This window comes from Acinonyx jubatus, chromosome D2, assembly GCF_027475565.1.
Source record: "Acinonyx jubatus isolate Ajub_Pintada_27869175 chromosome D2, VMU_Ajub_asm_v1.0, whole genome shotgun sequence".
NCBI lineage: Eukaryota > Metazoa > Chordata > Mammalia > Carnivora > Felidae > Acinonyx > Acinonyx jubatus.
The window spans coordinates 85,111,807-85,131,920 of NC_069393.1; the positions used below are offsets into that span (position 1 = coordinate 85,111,807).

The following is a 20,114-nucleotide window of genomic DNA, read 5'->3' on the forward strand; positions in this document are numbered from 1 at the left end:
TCCCCTGTGACAGGTGGACGTGAAATTGTAGCATGTCGTGAGAGAGGACGCACCCCCCCCCCGCCCCCCCCGGGATTTAACGTGGCCCCAGCGGTGCGTTCACGGAGGGAGAACCGTTCCTGGGCCGGGGGCGGTGGACTGGGGGTCTGTGAGCGTCTCCGGTGCCCGGTGGGGGCGCAGGGCCCGGGGCGGAGGGAGCCTGGGCCAGCCCCTCCCTGTCACACACGGGCCGACCCCACCGCCGGTGCTCAAGTTACAAAACACGTAGGTCCTCCCCAGCCGCACACTCGTGGCCAATGGCACACCGCCCCTGACCTCCCCAGCCGCACACCACGGCCAGTGGCACACCGCCGGCTCAGAGCCCGGCCGTGGACAGCCTCGGCCAGTGCACCGGGACGCGCTGGTGGAATGGGTCTCTGGTCGGGTGGCAGGGGTGTGTGCTTGCAGCCAGGTAGGTTTGGGGCCAGGGGGTCGCTCCTGGAGCACATCCCTCCTCAGGGATGCACCGGCTGTGGGTCGCCCCCACGCTCACCGGGTCCCCATAAACTCCTTCTCCCGTGTGTAGAAAGCTGAGGAGACGGCCACTTGTACATTCTGTGGCTGGCTGAGGGGACTTTTCCCGCCGCTTGTCTGGGTTGGTGTGACTGTGGAGCAGGAGGGTGGCTGGGGTGCCCTCCTTCCACCTGAGCACCCGAGCCGGACCCCCGCCGTCCCGTGGACTCCTGGTTGCAAGCTGACAAAGTGCCACTGAGCGTCAGAAGGACCCCTGGCCTCGGAGGAAGGATCGCTTGACACACGCGGGCAGCGTGCCCTGGCCTTTGTACCCAGGGGGCGCGTGGTGGACCGGCAGCCCCCCAGGGGTCTTCCCTCATGGCCAGGCTTCTGCCGGTCTTGGTGCCACCGACCGCAGCCCTGTGCCGCAGCAGTGCCCCATGGCGGAGAGTGGGTCACTCCGTGCTGTCTTAGCACATTCTCGACGGCGTCCTTGCAAGCGCATTCCGATGAAGTCCGAGTCATCTGTCTCGTTCCTTGTGCTTCAGCTGTTCTCTCTGAGAAGCCGCCTCCCGATCCAGGGTCACAGAGATCTACCCCGACCCTTCCCCTAAGATCGTAGCTTCAGCCCTTCTGTTTGGGTCTTTCGCTTGTTGGACGCACTTTTTGTGTGTATCGTGAGTTAGGATCTCTACCTAGCGGTCCCGGTGCCATCTGTTGAGAAGCCTGGTTTCCGCCCCGACTGTCTTGGCGCCTTGTTGAAAATTGGCCATAAAGACGCATCTCTCGGGTGCGCTCCCCGCACACGCACGTCTGCCCTGTGCCGGGACCACACCGTGTGGAGGACCGTAGCTTTGTCGCGGGTTTGGAATGGGGGAGTGTGAGTCCTCCGCGTGGTGCTTGTTCTTCGAGCTCGTTGTGGGTCTCCTGCACGGCACACGCACTCCGGGACTGGCCTGTCCGCTTCCACGGGGGGCTCCCCGGGGTCCCTGCCGCACTGGACCCACAGTTTCTCTGGGAATTGTGTCGCCACGTCAACACTGTGCCTGCAGTGTGCCGCCATGGGAGAGCCCTCCGAGGGCTTAGGTCCTCTTCGCTTCCTTTCCGTGATGCGTTACGCGCTTCAGCACAAGCCCTGAGCTTGTCTTGTTTGATTCACTCCTGACCCTTCTGCCGGTGCATCAGGCCTTTGTTTCTTCCGAGGCGGCTTTGGTAGCGCGTCTTTCCGGGCGTGCGTCCCTCACGCGGGTTAAGCGGTCTGCTGGTGTGTGGCCCTTCGCGGGGTTCCCGCACGGTCTGTTCAGCCCCAGCTTTACAGTTTGTCCACAGTGTGTTCGTTGGTCTAGCCAAACGTTTTCTCAGCTCTGTTGATCTTTTTTCAAAGCCCCAGCTTTTTGGTTTCACCGCTTTTTCCGTTGTTTTCTGTTTTCAGTATGGGCTGCGCTCGGGATTAAGTCGCCCAGGAACCTTCCTCGAAAGTCACGTTGCCGCAGTAGCTCCTGCTGACAGAGCCTCACTCTTTGCTTTCCGCCTTCTGTGTTTTCGGCTGACGCCGAGCCCTCCTCCCGCTTTTTCCTGAGCAGAGACACCACTCCGACGTGGCGCCCTGAGTCACCTGTGCTGGGCGCACTGGTTGTGGCCCTGACTTGGGGTCCTCTGTCCCGTGCCACCAACCCTCAGGACAGTCTTTGCCTGTATGCCCGGCCCCGAGCCCCGGGTGAGGTGGCCCTTGCGCACGTAGGTTGACTTTGTTGCTTGAATAAACGCAAAGCCTCCAGCCAGATGCCCCTCTGAGCGCTGTGACGTGTCTGGGCACTGGTCCACGGCTCCGAGAGCCTGCGATTCCGTCACAGGCTTCACGTGCTCCAGTGGGCTCCCTTCTCTCCGCCCCCTCGTGACTGACAGGAGGCAGAACCAGCAAGTACCTAGAAGGGTCTTCGGAAGCGGGGTTGGGAAGAAATGCCCTTCGGGACCCGTCCATTTGGCCTCAGGCACGAGGGGTGCGTTCCAGGGGGTGACGCCGTCCTTACGAGCCAGGTACTGGGTGAGCCCTGCTCTCGGGGATCATCCAGTCTGGTGTGGAAGATGCCGGTGAGACTCTTAACAGCTGCGGCTTACGGGGCTCTAGTTAAGAGTAGACGGAACTCTTGCCAGCTTGAGCAGAAAAGGAGGTTTTAAAAATCGGTGGCTCCTGGGAAGGGCTGGGAGTCGGGCTTGGGGGGCCCAGGGGAGGGCGGCTGAGTGCGTCCCTGCCTCTGGGGACCCTTGCTGCTGCCGCTGGGCAGAGGACCCGCTTGACAGCCTCTCCCCTCCCGTCACTGGTGTCTCGGGCTCCACTGTGTGGGTGGCAGGGGCTGGACAAGGGTGACCTGGTTCCTGCCTCCGGGGCGCAGTGCTGGGAGGAGCCTAGAGGCCCCACAAGGGTCCTCACCCAGCCCTTGTCCTCCCCGCCGAGCACGTTCACTTGGGGGTTTGAAGTGCCCCAGGGTCAAGTTCTGGCTGCTCTAAAGGTCGATCGTAGTTCTGTTTAAAGTACATTTTTCTAACAGTTTGTCATTAGCAGTCTGAAAACGCACATTTTAACCTGAGAGGTAAGGAAGAAAGCAAGAGCCTGAGGTCTCTGATTTCTGGGACTTGTACGTGATGTGGTGCTCCCTGTCGGGGCGACGGTCTGGGGCGCCCCCACCGCCTCTGCACCCGCGTTGTTTGCCATGGCATGCGGTGTGTTCGTTCCTTGAGATTTCCTAAACTGGCGTTTGCCAGAAGTTTTATACTCTAACATGGAGGCCAAATGCGTTTGCGCGTGTCTGGGTGCGTCTGTGTGTACGTTTAACACGCCCCTGTGTAAATATGTGTTTTAACAGAGACTGCTTTCCGACCATCGCTCTTGACATACGGTTGACCTTTGAACAACCCAGGGGTTAGGGGCATGACGCCCTGCGCAATCAGAAAGCCCCGTAATAACGTCTCACTCCCCAAAACTTACTGCTAACAGCATCCCGATTGGAAGCTTTCCAGGAACGTAGTGAATTAACACGTGTGTAGCATGTTGTACGTGTTATATGCTGTGTATTCTTACAGTAAATCAAGCGAGGAAGGAAGACAGTACCAAGAAAACGATCAGGAGGACAGGATGCGTTTATAGTACTGCGCTGCACTTACCAGGAAAACCAGCAGAGAAGCCGGCCTGTGTGCTTCAAACCCCAGTGTTCAGGGTCAACTGTACATTGATTTTTTTTTTTAAATTAAAAAAAATTTTTTTTTATTATTATTTATTGTTGAGAGAGACAGAGGCAAGATGCGAGTGGGCTAGGGGCAGAGGGAGAGGGAGACACGGAATCTGAAGCAGGCTCCAGGCTCCGAGCTGTCAGCACAGAGCCCGACGTGGGGCTCGAACTCACAAGCCATGAGATCATGACCTGAGTCGAAGTCGGACGCTTAACCGACTGAGCCCCCAGGCGCCCCAACTGTCCAACGGTACATTGTTTTCAAGAACTGATGTTTGGTGAAGCGTGGCGCTGAGTTTCAGCTCGGGTAATGAAGGGCACAGGGCATGGTGCTGATTTTGAACGGCGGGGGGCGGCTTCTGACGGGCGCCGAGGGGGGAAAGCACGAGACTTTCACTCTGGGTCCCCACGCCGGAGTCTGCATCACAGAAAGGAGCAGCTTTCCAGGGCCTCACGGGGGTCATTGCTTCTGGGTTGAGACGCAGGGAGGGGACTGTGGCTGGGTGGCAAGGCTGTCACAGGCAGATGGCCCGAAGGAGGCAGGGAGCCCCCAGCTCCCGGGCTGCGTGTGGAGCCCTTGCCGGGTTTGCTGCCTGTGTCTTGAGGAGCGTGGGGCCTTCTAGCAGGAGTGGCACCGCGCCCCGTGGGCCCCACTCTTTCTGTGTCCATCTTGTCTGAGAGGCCGCCGTGGAGCTCGGCCTCCGTGCCCGTCTCCGCCATAGCGTGTCTTTTGTGCCCTCCTGCTTGCGTGCGGCAGACCTTTCCCAGGTGGCCCCACTGAGGGGACCGGGGTGACAGTGAGGGGCTTAGATGCTGCAGGAGCCTCACCTTGCCTGTCGGGGCCCCACTGCCCACCCTCCAGACAAAGGGCATTGACATCCCTGGGCACAGGAGGGGTGGAGGGGTGGCATCCCTGCGGAAGGAGGGCTCTCCAGGCAGTGGTCCTGGCAGCCGTGCCACCGTGGGCCGACCTTGAGCCCTTTTTCCTATGTATCACTGCTCAGCTGTGACAGCTCCTGCCTGTGCGCCGGGCCTTGTGGGGCCGGCGCCCCGGCCTCTGGGTGTGGCCGGCTGATGGGCTCAAGAGCCAGTTAGGAAGCCCTCACGGGTTTCTGCAGAGGCACTGTCTTGGTGAGCCTCGGGAGAGGCGGAGGGGTAGTTTTGCCGAATACCGTGAGGTTGAGAGCTGTGACTTTGGAGATGGGTGTGAAAGGGGATGTCGGGAAGCAGCAGGAGTGGATGAACGTGCTTGCTTGTGTGTGTGGCCAGCTCACACGTCTGCGGACATCTGTGCACCAGCTGTCACATCCCTGGACATCCATGGACCAGCTCTCGCGTCCATGGGCATCCGTGGACCATCCCTCACCTCTGGAGACCAGCTGTCACATCTGTGGTTGTCCGTACCCCGGCTCTCACGTTCCTGGTGGCCGGTGCATGGAGCATTGGGGTGGTTCCTGGGGTTTGGAGCGTGTCCAGGCTGGGAAGGATGACTGGGCGGGTCTGGGGGCCTTGGCCGCCCTCTTTCCCATCGGGATCGCTGACGTCGCAGGGTTGGTTTGCTTGTTTTTGGGCTGTAGGAACTTGAGAGTGACTCCGGGCTCTGCTTGCTGGTTGCGACTGTGTTTTTCTTTAGAGAACAAATTGCAGATTTGAACATTTTGCAGCTACGGTTTTGAGTTCAGCCTGCAGAGCTCACCATCCGCCGTGGGAGCCCTGCTGACCTCAGGCCGGTAGACTGTCCCCTACACGTGCTCCCGCCCCTTGCCTCCTGAGTGTGGCCTCAGCCTGGTGGCCAGTCTGCCCCTGATCCCCTTTTCCTGAAGGTGGACGGCCCCAGGCTGGTTTGTGGGGAGATGGGAGGGCAGGCACACAGAACGTTCCCTGGGTCCTCTGTCCTGCAAGCCGATCCCCACCCTGACCTCCTTACCAGCTCTTGCTGGACCGTCCCACCAGCTCCGAGGCATGTCTGCCAGCCCGCACCCAGCCTGGGCCACACCCACACTCCTGCCTGTAGGAGCTGGCTGCCCTCACCCCAGAGCCAGTTGTTGCTGGAGCGCTTCCCAGCCGTAGTTCGCGTGGGACCCTGGGCCACTAGGGTCACCGTCTGAGGCAGTCAGCCGGGCCCTCTTCCCCTGGCACCCGCTGAGTTGCAGGGGTGGGCCCCTCCTCTGTCCCTGTGGCTCCCCTCCCAGGACAGCGTGTGACCTGGTGTCAGAGTCTTAGCGCGCCCAGTCTGTCCCCGCAGAAGGGAAGCTCCGTGAGGTCAGGGTTCATCAGGTGCCTCATGTTGTTACCAGGAGCTCGCAGGCAAACTCCCTGAGGGGCCTGGGGACACATCTCGGATTCACGTTGGAAGAGCGAAGGCCTTCGAGGTGGAGCATGCCACTCTGTCTTGTTCTCTGCTCTTGACGAGAAAACCCAAGTCACAGATGACAGGTGGCAGAGTGGGGACCGCTAACCTGTGGGTGACTTCTCACTGTGGTGTGGAGGGACTGGGGAGGGAGGGGGGTCAAGGCCCCGATCCTGGAAAGCACGTCCAAGGAACGCTTTCTGAGGATCGGGACGAGGAGGGTCCTGCCGTGGGCGGTCGGCTCTCACTTCCGCTCTGTCCTTGACCGCACACTCCTTGTCCCTGGGCCCCCGATGGCCAGGTTAGCAGCGTGTCTTTGGGCTAGTGGCCTTCCACGGTTCCTACCTGGTGGCCCCAGGGAGGGTATCCCAGAGTGTCTTATTTCCATGTGGTGTGGGTCCCTAGCCTGGCCCTCTGATTCCCCAGATCAGCCGGGGCTCAGCCCATCCTCAGTCTCACACTGCCCTCTGCCCGTACCCGTTGAGATGGCGCAGAACCTTCTGGAATGTTTTCAGTGGGGCAGGTGTCAGACTTGAACAGTATGTAGTGCTTGAGGTTGGCTCTGTGTTTTAAGTATGTGGTGCTGGTCACACCGAACTGGGACCCCTCCCAAGTGGGGTCACTGCAGTCCCCAGTCCGGCGTGCTGACATTCAGGGACATGGCCAACTGGGTTAGTTCCAGAGTCACAAGAGCGGCGGGAGCCTCCACATACAGGGCGTCTGTCGGGGGGGGGGAGGAGGAGCACGTGAGGACCCAGGGAGACTCCCTCCTCCCTGAGGCAGAGGAGCCACAAGAGCGGAGGACGGGAGGGACAAGGAGGGGGCCAGAGGGGACAGGGGTGAGGATGGAGTGTGTCGGGGGCAGGCCTGCAGGGTGCAGGGTGGCCGAGTGTGAGGGACGTCGTTCAGGCCGTCGGGGAGGAGCCCGCAGGCTGTCAGCACCTTGGGGCTGAGGGTCCCTTCGCATCGTGCGTGTGAGGAGTGGGCCTTGGAAGGTGGAGTCTCCCTGGCCCCACCGGGACCAAGGCACCCTTGTCCTCCGGACTGGTGCTCCCGCTGGTTTGGGGGACGTGGCGCTTCCAGCACATTGTGCCACGAGAAGGGGCAGGGCGTGCAAATGATCGTGGGACCCTTGTCCTTTCGGTTTCTATGTATTTTTCTATGTAAAACATTCCCCAGACGCTCACTTTGGGGTAAGAGTGAGTGGGTCACAGATGGCGATGGTGTGAATTTGGGAATTGGGCAAGACTCGAAACCAGCGTGAGGTTTTGTTCGGAGTCCGCAGCCTCCCCGGCGCCTGGGGGCCGGCTGAGGGTCTCTCCCGCTGCGGGGGCTCCTCCCGTGTCTCCGTGCACGTGTCCTGCCTGCACCCCGTGCGGCCTGCAGGTCTGGCTCTGGCCTTTCTCGGGGAGTGAGGTGGCCTCCTGGCGGGGGGTGGTGGGGTGGGGTGGGGCTGTGCCGCTGTGCGTGGTCCCGCGTCTGCCCCTCCATAGTGAGTACGTGTGTCAAAATGAGGGTGCGGCCACGCATTCTCACCGTGGCAATTAGGCACAAGCATATTCTTAGCCACAGGTTTTACAGAAATGGTAATTTTCCGTGTTGTAGTGAGCACAGAGCATACACAGGGTCGGGAAAGCAACAGAATACATGTGTATGTTTAAAAAGATCATAATCATGGGTTGCTGTATGGAAGAACTTTAAAATTAGAAGGAATTCTTTTCTCAGGATGGCTATTGAAAAATGACGTGTTGGGGCACCTGGGTGGCTCAGTCGGTTAAGTGGCTGACTTCGGCTCAGGTCATGATCTCGTGGTCCGTGAGTTCGAGCCCTGCATCAGGCTCTGTGCTGACAGCTCAGAGCCTGGAGCCTGTTTCAGATTCTGTGTCTCCCTCTCTCTGACCCTCCCCCGTTCATGCTCTGTCTCTCTCTGTCTCAAAAATAAATAAATGTTAAAAAAAAAAAAAAAGAAAAATGACATGTTGAGTGGGTGCCACACGGGAAAAGAAAAGGAACAGAAAAAGTAGGGGAAAGTAGGGGAAACAGGCCCTGGATTCTCCCCGATGCGTGGTGGCTTCATTGGTGGCCCTGTGATTGCTGGCGAGGCCGACCGTAGGGGCTGCTAACTGGGGATTATTGCTCTGTGCTCTGGGCAGTTGTCCAGGAGACCTGCGAAGGGGCCGAGGAAGGCCCCGGAGCCTCGGTGGCCGATGCGCACACCTTTTGCGGTCCTCTGGTCCGTCTGGCCTCCCGGTTCCATGTGGTGGCTGGAGGCCCCTGTCGTGTCTCCTTGCCTCCCACTGCTCCCCACCCGTGCTGCCCTCTCGGGGTGGCTCCTGGAGTGTGGCCAGCACCTGTCCTGGGAAGGCCGCGGTGGGGGGAGGAGGTTTGTCCCCACAGCCCCGGGCTTCCCCCTGGGCCTGTGTGGCCACCGTGTGTCTGAGAGGCCGTGACCCCTTCTCTGTGGATGTGGGACCCGGGGTTTCCTTGGTGGCCGTGGCCATGCCGGTCTCAGTGTTCCCACCTGCACCGGGGGCTGTGAAAATGGCTCTTGGAATGGAGACCCGGTTCCAAACGCTCTAGGCTTTGAGGAGGAGAAGGCGTATCTCAGGAGTGTCTTGAGGTCTTAAGGTCACAGATGAATAGCGGTAGATGCCATGAGGTCCTGGGTGTGGTAGAGAGAGCTCCTTTCCCTGAGGTCTGGGAGCTCCGGCCTTCACGATGGCTACATCCGGGCTTCTCTTATTCCTGCAGCAGGTGTTCATTGAGTGCCTGCTGTATGCCTGGCCCTGTTCTGGGTGTGGGAACTGTATCAGTGGACTCTGAGCTGTGCTTGGAGAGACCGCCTGCCTGGGCCCGGTGTGAGCCTCAGGGAGATGGGAACTGGCCGCTGCTGACTCAGAGATCTGGGCCCGTCTGGGGGCCACGTCAGCCCCTGCACTGGAGCCACCCCCTGACCCCTCCCCCACCAGGAGCTCCCCCTGCGGGAGCCTCTCCCTTAGGAGCCCCCCCCTGCTCCGCCCCCCCAGGATCTCCCCTGCGGGATGCGAGAGCCCCACCACTCCCCCCCCCCGCCCCGCCCAGGAGCTCCTCCTGCGGGAGCCCCCTCGCCCCGTTCCCCCAGGAGCTCCCCCAGTGGGAGCCTTGCCGGGAGCTCCTCTGCCGGGTGTGGCACAGACACCAGCGAGCCTGTTCTGCACTGTTGTTTTACAGCTTCTGGGCTGAGCAGAAATGGTACCACTTACTTTACCGTGTATTTGAAGTGGTGCGTATTTGAAAATTTGTTTCAATTCCAAGCCTAAACCACTTAAGAAATCAGCCAAAGACGCCCTAAGGCACTTTGCGCTCCTCACGTCCACCCTGCGGTGTGGACGACGCAGAGGACACTCGGGGTTTGTAGTCGACCAGAGCGCAGCCCTCCCAGGTGGCTCTGGGTCCAGCGTAGGGTGGGGGCCGAGGCCAGCAGACCAGCCCCTTGTCCATCAACACACGTATATGGCCGTTCCTCCTTCTTGTCTCTGAGTTGGGACTTTAGCAGGGTCATAGGAAGGAATGCTACTTTCTTCCAGGTCGTCACCTGCAGCAGTGACAACCTTTGGGCAGTGACAACCTGGGGAGGGGACAGGGAGGCCTCAGGGTATGACTGTCGCCTGGCCACCTGTGTTGTTCTTCCTGGTTCTCCAGGGAAACCTGTCAAACTTAAAGCGGTTTTAAGACCTTAGTTTGTTCAACTGTATTTAAATGATCTTGAAAAAATGAGCAAAAACGGGTAATTTTCTAGCAAAGTATGTACAAATATACAGACCGAAGAAGAGAGAATAGTTAAGTTGGCCAGTTATTAGAGGAAGACAGAACGATCCACCTGTCACCAGGTACAGGTATTTCAAGTTGTCCAGGAATGGCGGACTCCAGCCCTGTGCGAACTGTCCGGCTCCAGAGAGATCACGAACACTCAGAGACCGCGGAGCCCCAGGGGCCAGCACCGTAGACCGCCGCTTGTGTGTGCTCGCCAGAGGGTCCCACGGAGGACCCAGCGGCAAGTAGAAAACAGTCTGTTTATTAGGCGTGTGAGTGTGGTTTTGTATTTGGAAAAATTGCGTCACATGATCCAGCATGTTAATAAGTTAATAATTTATCAATAGGAAAATATCTGTTTTTTGTAGATGCTGAAAATATATTTGATAAAATTCAATGTCTCTTGATTAAACAATGATTACTCAAAGTAAAATTGAAACATGTAATATTTCATTAATACTGTTTTGGAAACATGGAAATCAAACGTTGAAGTTGAACAAAACAAAGATGCTTGACATAAACGTGTTTATTTAAACATTTTCTAGAAGCTTTAACTACTGAAATCAGTAATTAAACAAGAAGAGACCGTAAATCCTGAAGTATCAGAAAGGAAGGAGAGTTATTTATAAATGTGATTATGCATCTGGGAAACTCAAGCGGATTTACTGAAAACCTGTGATACGCAGTGAAAGCCTTTAGCGATTAATCCGTACAAGTTCTTATACATCCAGACAGTAAGCAGAAGGGAGCCCGTTTGTGATGACGAAACGCACAGGCGTGGAGTCCGGCACTCTGACCTCTGTGTGAAGGCAGCTTCGACACAGTCGCAGAGAGCGGTGACGGTCCGTGGAGACACTGCCCGTTTGCAAACGCAAAGGCGTAACTTACGAAGAGGTAGTCACTTCTGCTGATCTTTAAATCTAACTGGTCTTCTGGGAAACACACGGTGTCAGGATGCTGATCGTTACGAGTGACAGAATCCCTCCCTGGTCACACACAGGGCGGGAAGCGTGTGGGGCAGTTCGGCACGCCGTCCGGGCCCAGCTCCCCCACGTCTCCGTTCCCACGCCTCCCTGTGCCTGTGGTACTGTCCCTCTGATAAAGCCTGGATGCCACCGTCAGATTCTTACACCGCGTCCTGCAAAATTGGAAAGGAGAGACACTGGGCGTGGGGGGGCGGGGGGAAGGAAGCACACCAACACCCCCCCCCCGCCAAAACCCCAAACAACAACCCCATTTTTTCCCAAAGAAAATGGAAACGCTTATTCAGAAAGATACATACACCCTCATGGTGGCTGCAGTGTTATTCACAATAGTCAAGATGCGGAAGCGACCCAGCGTTGTCCATCCATAGACGACTGGGCAAAGAAAATGTGTGTACACCGTGGAATACTACTCAGCCATAAACAAGAGGCAAATCTTGCCATTGCAACAACACGGATGGGCCTGGAGAGCATTATGCTGAGTGCAAGAAGTCAGAGAAATACCATATGATTTCGTGTGTATGTGGAATCTAAAAACAAATGAACAAAACAGAAGTGGACTCAGATACAGAGAGCAAGCTGCTGGTTGCCGGAGGGCAGGGGGGTGACACAGGAAGCCCCCCTCCCCATATCTTTGGGCAACTTTGATACAACTTCTTAGAATTTGGGGTCTTTTATATTTGGGGATATATTACTTTTTAGTTTGGGGTAATTGGTGGCACAGAAGGGACTGGAAACCCTGTGCCCCCCACCCCCCCTCAGAGTTGCGTCTCGTGGGACCACGGCACCTTTGTCAAAGCCGAGGAATTCACGTTGGCACGACACCATTGACTGAGCCACAGACTTGACTTGGGTCTTAGCAGGTTTCCCAGAAACGAACCTGTTCTGTCCCAGGACCCGGTCCAGGGCATCGCACCGCGTGCGGTCGTCTCGCCTCCTCTGTCCCCTCTGGACCCTGACAGTTTCCCCCTCCTGTTGTCCACGTTCTGGACACTTTGAGGAGACTGCTCGGTGCTTTGTGGGTGTCCTTCACCTTGGGTTTGTCAGATGCCTTCTCATGATGAGCCCGGGCTTGTGGGCGTTTGGGAAGAAGACAGACGTTGCCGGGGTGCCCACCACCTCTCCACCGTCCGGTCACCAAGTGCACCCCACATGTGGGGGTGAGTGGGCTGCCCTTTGAGGGGGGTGCCCAAGCCGTTGCCTGGAGGGGCTCGGGGTGCCCCAGATTTGGCCACTGGACTCCTTCACTTGGACCCGAGTACGTGTGCATCCGCTGTCTTTTGGGAACTTGCTGACTCGTCCTGTGTTTTCCCTGCCCCCTCCCTGGAGTCAGCCAGTTCTCCCGGGGTCTGCTGCTTTTATTGGAGAATGGTGTTTAGTAACAGGATCTGGCTCATTACTCCCCTGGGGTCACATGCAGCTTTCCTGTGATGGGGGGTGGGGTGGGGGGGGGTCTTCCCGGAAGGCTCAACACTTTCCCTGGGTTGTGTCTAGGCTGAGCCTCGTGCCCGCCCGGGCCAGACGCAGAGGGAAGCAGGATGGCCCCAGGCCACTCCGGGGTGGATGCGTTTGCACTGCTTTGATGACGTGGGACGGGCAGGTGGACATGTGTGTGGCAGCCGGGCGAATTCTGAGAAGGAAGAGCCACGCGAAGGGCTGCCTCAGCGGGGGCTCCCGCCTGGTCATGAGGCCGTGGAAGTCCGAGCAGTTTGGGGGCAATGTGCAGGGCGGTCAGGCGGCCCGTTAGCGGCGCTGCATTGAGCGCTTGAAGAGCAGATCCTGCGAGTTGGCACGACAAGGTGGCACCTGAAGCTGTGAGGCCTGGACGTCAGCTCACCTTGCCGTGACGATGACACCACATGCCCGGGTCACCACGTCGCTCACCCCGACCTTCCGCAGCATTTTGTCAGTGGCGTCTCAGTAAAACTGCGGAAGACAGGGAGAGGTAAGTGAGGCCTTCCGGAGCTGGGAAAGGGGCACGCCAGCCTGTGGGGACTTGGCGTGGGACAAGGGCTGCACCTCAGCCAGAGGAGCCAGCTTACTTGGTGTGTGGAACGGTGTGGAAGCCCTGGTGGAAAAGAACGCCGAGTCCCCCCGCCAGTCCCGACAGCAAATCAATCCTAAGGGGGCGGAGTTCCACCCGGTTGCATCAGGTCCCAGGGATCAATTGCAGGGCGTGCCATTACCTCCTATACCTGTCACAAAGGAGGGAGGAAAGCGCGGCCGGAGCAGAGGCGGGGTGCCTTCGTCGGTCAGATGAAGGATCTTGGTCTCCAAAGGGTGGAAGGTTTGCATGTGGGAGTAGAAAGGAAGCAGAAGGAAAGCCCCTTCTGAAGGGACGGCGGCTCAGCAGACTTTGTATGTGGCCGCTTTCTGCGGAGACGCGGGTGCATCGAGACGCTGCGGTAGACAGTGTCTGAGCCCCACCAGGACGGTGGGTCTGTCTACCGAAGGGCGGGGCTGGCCCAGGGAGTGAGCGGAGGCCGAGGGAGTCCGTTTCCCCCCTTTAATTTGAGGGACCCATTTGGCGACTGTCCTGGTGGCTTGTGGGGAAGCAGGTGGGGCGCCGTGGTTTTTCAGGGTCAGAAGCCGCATGGCTGACCGGAAAATAGTGTGTGCGCTCTGGGGGCCTGCCCCTGCTGTCAGGTGTTCAGGGGCCACAGGGATGTGACGGCAGTAGGCCTGCAGTGTGACGGCAAAGCTGCCTCTCCTTGGTTTCTTCCTTCTCAAACTCGCCGCCACAGAGCCATCTGACCTAACTGCCGCTGTGGCTCTCGTGAATCTTAGAACCCGTGGACCGTTCCGTTCCCGCGGCACTGTCCTGTCTGGGGACGTGACTTCTCCCTGCTGCTCACCCCGGCCCCTGGCCCTGCAGATGCGGTCTCTTCCATGGTGCCTCCACCCCACTTCACTGCAGTTTCTGCCCTTGCCTGCGCGTCCCCGGCCACGTTGGTAGAGGCTGTATGCGGCGTCAGGGTGCAGAGCGGAGGCGGGGTTGCCCAGCGGTCCGGTCCCCTCCCCTGAAGGACCCACGCTTGTCCTGTGTGGCCCAGGGGGTGGAGCCCTAGGCCTCTAGGTTTGGCTCTATTTGCTGAGTGAAGGGTAGGTTCAGAACAGGGTGACACATGAGTGCGGACAGCGCCTGCGGGTTGTGGGGCCCAGCCCTGGATGGGAGGAGGGAGACACCTCTTGCCTCAGTGCCCCGGCTGTGGGCAGCTCCCCGAGGCCTCGGTGGCTGGGGAGGGTCCAGGCTGGAGCATCATCCCCTAGCCCTGTGTCCCTCTCCCACCCCACACTCTGTCCTGCTCCGGGGGCCTGCACTGCACATGGTGCAGGTCTGTGCGTTTTCCACCCGATGGGCTAGCAGTGTGCATGTTAGAGTATTCTAGATTGTCCTGGAATGCAGACTGCACGGGTTACATTTCAGCAATAAGCGTTTGCCTGTGAGCTAAGTTAATTTCGGCACAGGTCCACGTCTCGCCAGTGCCCAAGGGGGGGCGCACGCTGGACGAGTCTGGGTTCTGTCCTAAGGCCTGAGGTGGGCCGCCTGCCACCCCACCGCTGCACCGGAGTCTCCCGCGCTGTGGGGATGGGCTCTCCTGGGTCCGTCCTCCTCCGCCTACTGCCCGCAACCCACCGTGCGGACGTGAGCTTACCAGCGGACCCGGACCTTCAGTCTAGAAACCCCGCGTGCCGCGGCCCCTGGGGGGCTCTGTGAGCGGGCTCCTCAAGGCCTGGAAGGGCATTGACGCATGTGCGTGGGATTCCGGCTGAGACAGGAGCAGAAGCAATGTGGGAGGCGCGAGGGCATTCCAGATAGGGCCGCTGCGCCTGAAGAGCAGCCAGCGGGACAAAGCACGGCAGGCAGCCCGCCCGCGGAGCCGTGGAACCCGCTGTTGTCTTGCAGCCCCGTCTGGTGAAGTGATTCGGTTTACTGCATGTTTCTGGATAGTCCTCTGGGCATCCTGCAAGCTAGCTTGGATATTCTAATTTGTGTCTAAGATTAAATTTACATGAGAGACGTGGGGCCAGGGAGGTGCTGGGGACTTGTGAGTCCCCGCCAGTGTCTTCTCTGGGCTCGCCACTTTGTGTGTCCCACGTTTATCTGGGGCCTGAGCCCTGGGGTGGATGTGACCAGGGGGAGCCCGTGTTTTGGTGCAAAGAGTGCACCTGACCTGGGGGTGGCGTCAGGGCCCAGCCCCCTCGGGAGCGGGGGAGGAGACGCGTGTGGGGCAGGGACCCCAGGGAGGGCCGCGGGGCCGTGGAGGGGCGGCCGGGTGGGCAAGACCTGGTAGAGCCAGGGCCTGCCAGAGCCCAGTACGGCCATTCCTGTCTCGGAGAAGGCGCGGCGCCTGCGGCCAGGGGCCGGGTGGTTTCCCGCGTGCTTCTCCTGTATGCCGGCCGGTACCCTGTGTCCTCCTCGGTCACTTCTGTCTCTCGTTGTGGCCATGTTTGCTCCTGGGCAGCCGTCCAGCTCCCGATTTGAGAGGGGAGCACGGGCTTCCTGTCCCGGAGGGCTCGGTGGCTGCACTCAGGGTGTGCTCCGAGGAGCACTGACAGACTTCTGGGTCAGTTTTCTGGTGGGCATCTTGGCCACGTGTCGGCCATTTCGCCTCACTCAGCACTGTCTTGAAATTAGACTTAATATTGCCCTTGAATGGAAAGAAGAAAAGCAGGAATCTAACTTTAAAAGTTTGGGACAAGAGTTGTACCCACACCGTGTCTCCAGACTCTGATTCTGTATCAGTGAAGGCAGACAGGACCCTCGTGTTGTGTCTGTTTCAAATGCTGTGAAACGTGACCTTGTACGTGACCTTAGTCGGGTGGCTTCCCCTCTCTCCGGGACGAAACGTGGCCGCGGAGTGTGCTTCACATCTTTGTGGTGGTGCGCGTAGGGCCAACGAAAGCCTTACAGACGCTGCGCGTGTCTGTGTGGAACCTGTCGGTGCGCCCCTGTGACCACGTGCCGCTGTGCCCCTCCCGTCGGAAACCGGAGGAGAGAGACCCCTAGTCTGGGGCATGGTGGAGGCCCGGGGGGGTGGAGGGGAAGGGAGAATGTGTGGAGGGGCGAGGCGTGTCACCAGTGTGCACGGGGACGCGGTGGGCGGGGTCTGGGGCAGGACCCTCTTCTGGCTGTGGGGCCCGTGGCCCTGGCAGGGGTTTCGCAAGGCCTGCCGAGGAGCTCCCACCCGCCTCTGGCCGCGGTGCCTTGCCTGGGTTCACGTCCTGCAGCCACTCCCGGTGGCCCTGGGGCCTCGGGCCAGTCTCTTCCTGGGGACAGGGCGCCGGTCGCAGGGCCTGCCCCGCGGGTGTGGCTCCCCTGGCAGCACTAGCATCTGCACAGGGGAGCGGGCCGTGCAGGCGGGGCAGCTCCCGGGCTCTGGGGGAGCAGCTGGGGGCCGTCGGTGCCCCTGGGGCGGCAGTGCCTGGGGGAAGTGAGGTCACGGAGCACGTTCCCTTGTTAGGGGCGGCCGCCGTGGCGTGAGCCCCGGTAGAAGCAGGGCGCGATGGGCGGGGAACTGGGTGCCGGCAGTGGGCAGAGGGAGGCACGGAAGCAGGTGCCCCGACTCCGGGTCCAGAGAGTCGAGCCTGCCTGCTCCGGGAAGGGTGGTCACCTGTGGGCCTCTGGCGGCCTCGTGTCCTCCGGGCTGTGGGTGTCGCAGGCTCCAGGCTGCCCTTCCACAGTCCTGTGTGTGTGTGGGTGGAGGACGCAGAATTCATAATTTTCACGACTGTCTTCCTTAAGCACCTGCCCTCAGGCTTTTGCTCCCTGTCGTGAAGGGCGCCTGCGGTTGCCCTGCGCTGCCCTGGGCGTCCTGAGCAGAGAGGCGCATCCACACCCACATTCAGCAGAGTTGTCGTCGGAGATGTGTTTTGTGTTCTTCGTCCTGGGGGCCCTGTGACAGCCGGCTTCCTGCGGGGCCCGTGCTTCCCGGACGGACACCGAGGCCACAGCCTCACGGGGACCGGAGCCCGGCCTCTCGACAAACGCGGGACGGGAAGGAGTCTCCTGGGCTCGAGTGACCACTTCTTTTCAGGAAGGCGCTCTGGGCTCCTCCCTGGCCTGCTGCCCGTCGCCAGCATGGGGACCGTGTTTGTACAGCTCACGGCCTTTTTTACTCTTGCTGGGAAGTTTCTGCCTCCGGGGGCGGGTGGCGTTTCTCAGGGCGGTGCCTGTCCCGAGTGACCCGAGTCGGTACCCTCCTCCTCTCGTTACTTCCTCATGTTCCTTTTCTTTCCTTAATAGTAACTTGGGGGCCGCCCGGGTGGCTCCATAGGCTAAGCATCCAAGTTCGGCTCAGGTCGTGATGTCACGGTCCGTGGGTTCGAGCCCTGCATCAGGCTCTGTACTGACGGCTCAGGGCATGGATCCCGCTTCGGATTCTGTGTCTCCCTGTCTCTCTGCCCCTCCCCCAATTACGCTCTTTCTCTGTCTCTCTCAAAAATAAACAAACCTTTAAAAAAAAATCTAAAAAAAATAGTAACTTGGAAAAGCACATGTTTTCTGAGTTCACTTATAATTTCTTTGCGGGAAAATGTTTGTTAGTTTTGCTTTGGATATCTGATAAGATTTGTAAAAATGTGTGTTTCAGGCTTTTGCAGAATATCGACACCCCTCAGTTCTCATCTGGCCCCTCCTCTGCACCCCCATTGTCCCTGATGACAGCCTCACCTGCCCAGGCCCTGTCCTGCCTCCTCTAGCTCTGACTGAGCTTCTCCCCCAGGGCTCTCTGGAGTGCCTGGGTGGTGTCTATCTGCATCCGTCCCCTGTCCCCCACCAGCTCATGCACTGGGACAGCCTGGCTGGACAGGTGTCAGTAACCCCATGGCCCCATGGCCTACAAGTCAGGTGTCTGTGTCTCCAAGGCCTGCAGGTCAGGTGTCACTGACCCCATGACCTATAGGTCAGATGTCACTGGCCCCATGGCCTACAGGCATAGGTACCAGTGGCCCTGTGCTCCACGGACCAGGTGTGGTGACCCCGAACCCTATGTTCATACCTCCCGCCTCCAGCCTGGGATCAAGTTGGCTGAGGCCACGGGTGGCCCAGAGCTGGTCTGTGGGCAGCCCCAGGGCTCACGGTGATTGGTTCACTCCACCCAGGGCACCCACTCTGCAGGCCCGTGTGCCTCGCTCCTGGCCCAAACCACGGTCAAAGGCTGCCTGTCCGTCCATCAATTGCCACACCTCGGGTTCTCTGGGTATCCTGGGCTGCAGACGGGGACTCCGTCTTGTCCCCCACGCCTGGCTGGAGGCCAACAGGAGGGCGAGGGTTCCGGGCCCCTGACTCGCCGAGTCGAGGACTAAAGTGGGTCAAGGCTGGCAGTGTGCCCGGCACATGGGGAAGGGTGAGTTTGTTCCCCGGGGAATGCTGTCTGTCGCGGTCTGCTTACCAGCCAGGGCCTGCCTCCCGATGCAGCCTGTGGAGCCCAGCTGGAGAGCACAGGGCTTTGGCAGTGGTTCTGGCTGTGAACCAGCCTTGCCCGAGGCTGGGGAGCCTTGTGCACGTCCCCAGCCTCCAGCCCCGTCCGTCTCCTGCAGCACAGGGACCCTGCGGGGGGTGGGGGGTGGGGGGCATGTGACACTCAGCGCTGCCCAGGGCGTGGCTCCGTGATGGTTGCCAGTGAGAAGGATTTTGCACGTGTTTATTTTACAGGGGCCCTATTTTTAGACTTAAGTTATTTTGAACTTGAATTTTAAGGTTAAAGAAAAAACAAAAACCTCCCGAGACTCAGAATTAGCATGTCTGATTGTTGGAGAAAGGATGTTTTGGGCTTTGCCGTTTCATGACCCTGATTTTCTGTGGCTCCTGACTCTTGGTCTCCCTCGTTGGCCTGCAGCCGTCCAGGGGTGACAGAGGGCAGCTCCCACTGCCCCTGCCCGGAGAGGCCCTACCCTGTGGCCACACTCTGCTGCTGCCGGGCCTCACTTGCAGCCCCTGGGGTTGGGCCGGATCAGCTTTTGCCGAGGTTTAGGGGCTGTGCCTCGGTGTGAGAGCAAGGGTCTGGCGGCCTGTAGTTGGTTCTGTCTGAGGAAAAGCAAAGCAAAAGTCTGTGGCCCCCTGGAGCCGGCCGTTCTTTGTGGTGAGAGTCATGGAAAGGGCCTCACAGACTGTCCAGTTCAGCCTTTTATCTTTTATTTTTAAACTCTTTCACAACATTTATCGCAAGATTCCCAGCATATAATAAAGTTGAAAGAACTTTGCCATTAACACTGATGTATCGGCCAGCTGGTTCTGTCATTAACATGTTCCTGTCCTTGTTTTATGACCTACTGATCTGTCTTTTCATCCGTGAGTCATTCTGTCCTTTTATGTGTTTCAGAGGAAATTGCAGACGTCAGTCTACTCGTTCCCAAATACTCGAGTAGGAGTGTCATTAGCTAGAGTTCAGTATCGGTTTGGATTGTCTTTTGACGCAACATTTGCATGCAGCGAAGAGTGCGCGTTTAAACAGACATTTGCTGGGTCTCGGCCAACCCGAACCTTTATCTCGACGTAGAGCACAGCTGTCATCCCAGGAGGTTCCCCCGCCCTTCCCCGCCAGGGAGCCGGGCCCCCGGTTCCCTCCGGCCCCGTTTAGGCTGTCCTGGGACGTCCCGCCAGCGGGCCGCACGCGGGCTGCGCCCCGTCGCCTCGGCCTCCTGCACGTGCTTCGGACACAGCGTCCTGTCGTTGCCCGCGCCGAGCTTGCGCCCTCGTGTCGCGGGCGGCGCTCCTCGCACGGCTTCCGGCCGCGCCGCAGGCTGTCCGGCTGTCCTCCGGCCGACGCTCACGGGGCTGCTCGTTTGTAACGTCTCGCTCGTCACGGCGGACCCTGTGAAGTTCCCCGTACGCGTGTTTTGGGCACACGCTTCCATTCCTTCCAGGCCCTCGCACCTGGGAGTGGGACTGCTGTGTCGCCCTGGAGCTTCTCCCGGGGCGAGCGTGCCGCCAGCGGTGTGGGCCCTGGTGGCTCTCGTCACCTCGGGCTCGCTGGGGTGGTCGTGACCTGGAGCCTGTTTTGGGCACTCGCTGGCCGTCCGCGTGTCCGTTTTGTTGCCTGGTTGGTGGGTTTTCGGCGCAGTTCTCTGGTCCCGTCCTTTGCCTGTTTCCGACTCAGTTGTCTTTGTTACTGATTTGGAGGAGCTCCTTTCGTATCCAGATGCCCGACCTCTGTCACACACCTGTTGTGTGCTTCTGTCCCCCAGACTGTGGCTCGCCTGCTCGTTTTCTTGACGGTGACCTCGGTTAGGTGACCAGCGGTTCCTAATCAGGATTCTTCACGATTG

At 59.4% G+C, this 20,114-nt stretch overlaps 1 protein-coding gene and 1 long non-coding RNA gene across 6 annotated transcripts in view; one reads left to right on the forward strand and one right to left on the reverse strand.

Annotated features, from left to right (window-relative positions):
• INPP5A (inositol polyphosphate-5-phosphatase A) overlaps nucleotides 1–20,114 on the forward strand; it is a 173,316-nt gene that overhangs the window by 12,621 nt on the left and 140,581 nt on the right. The gene's annotated exons all lie outside the window — the stretch shown is intronic.
• Nucleotides 10,290–11,514, reverse strand: LOC128312681 (uncharacterized). Its single transcript, XR_008292277.1, has 2 exons — nucleotides 11,144–11,514; nucleotides 10,290–10,999 (listed from the first exon to the last, which is right to left on the reverse strand). It is a non-coding gene; the product is annotated as an uncharacterized LOC128312681 (long non-coding RNA).